Here is a 6,354-nt window from a genome sequence, read left to right on the forward strand (position 1 = left end):
GTCATCATTTCTCACAGGGCGTCCATTGCACTACCACCAGCCATCTCTAGTGCGAGCTCTGATACCAATTGTCATACCCCTAAAGATCTTACTAAATTTTTCACGAGTGCGCGGTGTTGAGCACCCGTTCTTAGCCAACCTTCCTTCCCAACTTTTAGAAAAATAGAGTAAAGCAAAGTAAAAACACAGTAATAGGGACACCAACGAATTACAGGAAACCTTTCCCAACTTGTATTAATTCACTCTACAAGACAAAATTGTTCCCTTGAGTCAGAGTACATGCTTCACACCCAAGCATTACGAGAAAGAACTGACCGAAAATTCTCTATTGTACTAAAATACTTAGCCTTTTTACGTAGTAACTCTGGTCAAGAAAAACTAGAGAAAGAGTTACTACAGCTTTTGTAGTATTCCGGGTATCGTTTTCAAGGACTGGCTTATGAAAATTGTCAATACTAGAATAAATGAATTGTTTTTGTTTAAATCCTTAAGTGAAAAAACAATATGTGAATAATGTGAAACTAAGTAAAAGAAATTAAATTAATAAGAGAAAATGAATATTGATTTTAAATTCAATTGATTCAAGTTTGGGGTTTTCCACAATCCAACCTAGGGTATAGAAATTAGAGAAAATAAGGGTATTTTAAGTAATATGATCTTAGGGTTTTTGGGATCCTTGGCCAATCGCAATCAAGTTGAGTTCTATAACTCAAAATTGCATCTGAAACCTAATTTTTCCTTTTTAAAACAGATTCCTAAAACCATCAAATGAATGAGATTGCTTATCAATTTAAGATTTGACATTTTAACCATTCCTACTCCTTATAACTTTGTTTAAGGGAAAATAACGGTAGGTAAGACGAGGATAACTAATGATCAAGAGTTACCAAGAATCACTAGTATCAAGTAATAACCTACCGTATCATTCCCTAAACGAACTCACAAGGATAGGATAAAAAAATGATAAATTGTCACCCAACCAATAATTAATCTCATTATTATAATAATTTACCCATTGTCCCTATAGGTTTCCTAGCCCTTAGGTTTTCATGCTTCAAGTCCCAAGTTGGCTCTTAGCCTCTCATGGGGGTGATGTCACATTCACAATCCATAATAGGGTAAAAATCCATAATTTGAATCAAAAGAAACTAAAAAAAATATATTCAATAAAGAAGAAAAAGAAAACAAACCAAAGTTCTCATCTTCTTCCACCTTCAATGTCAAACTCTCTAGAAATAAAATCCAAGATTCCTAAAACCTAGAATTGAGAGAGTTTATATAATATCCTCAATTACCTAACATGTGGCACACTCTCATTGGTCACTTATTACAAAATAATTTCCTAAAAATGATTAAAAAATAATAAAATGGTGATTTCTAGTCATGTGGGGTCCACCTAGGGTGGATGGAGTGCTTTAGATGCAATTCCCGAGGTAGAGGAGGCGGAACATCAAAGTGGCAGTCGGTGAATTCGAAATTGGTGTCATTTCGAAGTGGATTTCGAATTCATAAGTTGAATTTCGAAATCATTTCGAAATGACCCTCCAGCTTGGTGCAGTTGTCTTCAAATGACCATAAATTCTTTATTTTAGCTTCGATTTGCAAACCGTTTAAAGAATTGGACTCCTGACTTCCCGAGCTTCGAAACTATATATAGTATGTATATAATGGACTCCATAAAGTGCTCCAAATTTGTCCTCAAAGTTAGATTATATAATGCCATCAGATTTTTGAGTTCTAAATTTCCATGCAGCTGAATCTTGCTTCATGCCTCATTTCCTGATTCGTTCCCAATTGGTGTCTCAGCTGATTCATGTTCTCTCAATGGTCCCTGACAGTGGTACCATTTGATTCGTGTCCAGCTAATGTCCCTTGATTGTGGTCCTCAGAAGGGAGTAATCAACAAAATTTATAACATATTACACCATGTACTAGGATAGCCTTAGCTAGCATAGCATAGTGGCTCTAGGGTCGTTCATTGGGATGGGTTTTCACTTTACAATTGATATTAATCCAAAGCTGAATTGGTGCTTTTTCATTTCAAAGTTAGCTTTAAAAGAAAACATAAAGATGTTTGAATGGAAAAGGTTTGGTTTTAAGTTAACCAAAAATAGTAACTGATTTTAATTACAAAGAAAAGTGTTTCTTGGAGTTTAGATCACTAGGCTCGGGTTCCTCATACAAAAAGGAGAGTTCCGGTTACTTGTTTTTTTTCCTCGCATTAGAGAATTAACATATAGTTAATTCTCTAACCGGTGTGGTATAGATGCTTCCCTTTAATGGGTTCAAACACTAATTCTCTCTCACTGATACACCTTGCAATGGCTCATGCCTCTCACCTAGCATTTGTCATTCAAGGTGATCCTTAACCTTGGATTACCCGTCAAAAGCTCGCAAGAGATAACTAATGGATATCTCCTTGGAGTCCAAAAGCTTACCAAGTGCTGGCTATTCTAGAAAATCCTACCTCTAAACCACCTCCCAAAGGCTTGCAAGAGATAAACAAGTGCATGTCAATGGACGGAGATCACTTGCCTTACCAAGTGTTGGCCCAGGTGATTTAATGGTGTTTTAAGTTAACTAAAAAGATAAAAACCATTAACGGGTCACACTTTCTCTTCATTAAAAACTAAAACAACAAAACTTCCAATTTATGCATGAGGAAACTTACCCGGCTTTCTTCACTCCAAAAGACGAAGAGCTTAGCCTCTCATCCTCTGAGGAAAAATCCTCAGAGTTTGATTGGCTAGAAAGAAAACTAACGAGAAAACAAAAATATGAAGGAAAAACAGAGCAAGTGCTCTGTAATATATTTCTTCCTTTCAAAACTGTACAAAGGATGCGTCCACGAGCAAGCTCCTGACTCCTTTTTTTGTAAAGAAAATTACAAACTATATATAAGAGGTTATTCACCCTTTGTTCTTACTTAAAGACTAAGGAATCCTATGATAGGTGGGTTATAAGGAGAGTTTGGGGATTTAGACATCAAATATCTAAAGCAAAATATCTCAAAATGTCGGTCGGGAAGCTTTAGGAGAAATTCCGTTGCACTGTGCAAAATGGCTGCGAAATTTTCACAGCAAAAGGACAACAATTTCGTAGCCAAAGGCTGATTTCGCAGCCATGCAACATTCTGCCTTTAGCTTGGAGTGATCTGCTTGAAATGACTGTAAATACTTCATTTCAACTCCAAATCATGCACCGTTTGAAGCATTGGATTGTTGACTTCCTGAGCTTCGAAACGACATATAGCATGCATAAATTGGACTTGAGGAAGTGCTCCAAAAGTGGCTGAAATGACTGTCATCAAGAATGCTTCATGGCAGATTTCTCTTTGCTTCCCCTCCTTGCATTCCGGATTTGTTTATGGCAAAGGACTTTAAAGCTTCAGTTCTTCATGTTTCTGAGATTTCCATTGCTTTGCCATTGATTCCAAAGAACTCTCCTCAATCTCAAATTGCTTTGGTGATAAAAAAGCTATCAAAACACCAAAACTTAACACAATTTGATTAGAATTGATTGCAAGGGTCCTTAACATGTTAATTGGGTTAAAAGGTGATAACTACTACTCAAAAGTGTTTAAAAGAGTTAATTACAAGCTATCAAATAGCACTTTTTGAGTAGTAATCATTTCCCATGCTTTCTTGCCTTCTTTCTTACTCCATAATGGTCATTTATCATCCTCCAACCTCATGATATCCTTGTTTTGCCTTTCCTTACGTTTAATGAGTCTTAACTCACTTATTTCCTCATTTAGCCCTTTCTTGATCTTTCAAAATCTAAAGTCATTCAATTTGCACAATTTTCTTCCCTTGAACCTGAGATAAATCTCCAAAGTATAGATTAAACTCATGGCCAGGGCCTTAGCATTGATTTAGGTCAAGTTGGGTGATTTGAATGTCCTTTGGTGCACAAATCATATCGAATATGTGCCATTAGAGCACATATTTTGGCTCCAATCATCCCCCTCAACCTAAACTTTGCTAGTCCCTAGCAAATGAAAAGAGTAAAAAAGAATGAAAAATATGTAATGAGATTCATGAAACCATATTAACTCAACATACATGTTTCACACACAAGATACCCAAGTAGACAAATTTCCTAGAATTGAGCAAGATGACACAAGATATGCAATTTCTTAGTTTTCTCACCTTATCTTCGTATACATAAATGTGCATCCATGTTTAGCATTCTCCTTAGTGTCTCTTGATTTTCCCTTGATGGTTTCTTTCCACCTAAACCTCATATGCTTAATTTTGGTGTCCCCTCATAGTATTTTTCTTAAGACTTTTTCTTAAACTCAAATTTCATCATTCTTTAAGTTAAAGAGGAGGAAAATTTATTTTGATTTTTCTTTCTTAGTTTAGGAAATCTCCTTCTATATGGCTTAATAGGGATCCATTGGCAACTCCCGAGTTTTCACCCAAGGTACCAGGTATTGAGGACCTTTATAGGCCACTTACCCCTCAGGTATCACCCTAGCTCAAGGTAGAACAAGGTTGAATTTCCCAAACATTTTTTTTTCTTTTTTTCATTTTTCATTTCTCTTTTTTTTTTTTCAAAACTGAGTTTAGCTTATGTAACGAGCAAGATACCGATGACTCCTAACCAGTTGGTTTCGGGCACCAGGGCTTGAAGACACAAGGCCATTACCCTTTTAGATAATTGCTCAAGCTTAAATCAGTCATTTTCAATTTTTTTTTTTTTCATTTCCTCATTTTATTGCTTAAGAACAACTCTTTTTAAGCTAAAGAAATTATCTTAATCAAGATACCATAAGGGTACATGTGCTTTGTGTGTGTTTTGAGTCTTAAATAGAAAATAACCATCAAAGAAAAATTGAAGGTATTCCAAGGATTCAACCTAACTATTTTTGCACTTAAAGGTATATAAAGATAAGGTAAGTGAATTAATACTCTTGCTCTAACTGCATTTTTTTCTCAAATTCTAAAGAATTAATACTACTTAAAGCATTCTCATGCCAAATAAACCATGAGTTACCAAGGCAAATCAAGAATCTCATTAGCTAACCAAACATACATGCAAACTTTTGAAAAAAAAAATAGGGCTAATAGGCTAATAGGCCTTCCCCCCTCAACCTAAATTACACATTGTCCCCAATGTGTAGGATAATGGGTCAAAAGAAAGGAAAAATGAATATGTTACCTCAAGATCATCAAGTGAGAAGTTTGTTATGAGGACTTCATATAAATTGTAGGAGCTTTGTCACTTTGAACACATGTGAGGCTTACCTTTTCACTCCCTTGAAGTTTGCATTTACCTATATCACTCGGATGTTTGCAAGCTAAGTTGCTACAACTCATAAACTCATTAGTAAGTTAAAAACAACTAAAAATAAAAATAAAAAAATAAAAAATGCTAACCATATTGCTAATGACTAATTGAAAATGCAAAACTAAATAAAGGAAAATAAATAAATAAAATAAAACAAAATAAAAGAGAAATTAAATGAATAAATGTTTTACCTAAATCTAATTTTTACTTACTGGATTTTCAGAAAATGCTTCAACCCTTTTGAACATCCCCATCAAGAAAATGGAGATTCTCCTCTTGTGTCTCAAATCTTTCAATGAAATGTTTTAGGCGCTGACCATTAACTTTGAAAACATTACCTGTCCTCGGATTTTGAATGGTCACGGTGCCATAAGGGAAGACTTCCTTTACCACATAAGGGCCATTCCACCTTGACTTAAGCTTTCATGGAAAAATGTGAAGCTTGGAGTCGTACAACAACACCTTTTCACCTTGCTTGAACTCCCTTCATAAAATAAGCTTGTCATGGTAGAATTTGTGTTTTTCCCTTGCATTACGTAGGCATTCATAACTCTCATTTCGATACACCTCAAGTTCATTCAGATCATATTTCCTTTTAGCTCCAGCTTGATCCGAATCAAAGTTCATCTTCTTTATAGCCCAATATGCATGATGTTCGAGTTCTACAGGCAAATGACATGCTTTACCATAAACAATCCGGTACAGTGACATGCCAAGGACAGTCTTATAGGCTGTCCTATATGCCCAAAGTGCATCACTCAACTTGGTAGACCAATCTTTTCTTGTAGTATTGACTACTTTGGCGAGGATTCTCTTAATTTCCCGATTTGCTAGCTCAACTTGCCCATTTGTTTGAGGGTGATATGGGGTAGACACTTTATGTCTCACTCCATATTTCTGCAAAAGAGTGGAAAAGGGCTTATTACAAAAGTGTGAACCTCCATCACTAATGATTGCTCTCGGAATGCCAAACCTAGAGAAAATATTCTCCTTTAAAAATTTGAGCACCACTTTGTGATCATTGCTCTTGCATGCCACTGCTTTGACCCATTTAGAGAC

Source organism: Vitis riparia, chromosome 9 (assembly GCF_004353265.1).
Source record: "Vitis riparia cultivar Riparia Gloire de Montpellier isolate 1030 chromosome 9, EGFV_Vit.rip_1.0, whole genome shotgun sequence".
Taxonomy (NCBI): Eukaryota; Viridiplantae; Streptophyta; class Magnoliopsida; order Vitales; family Vitaceae; genus Vitis; species Vitis riparia.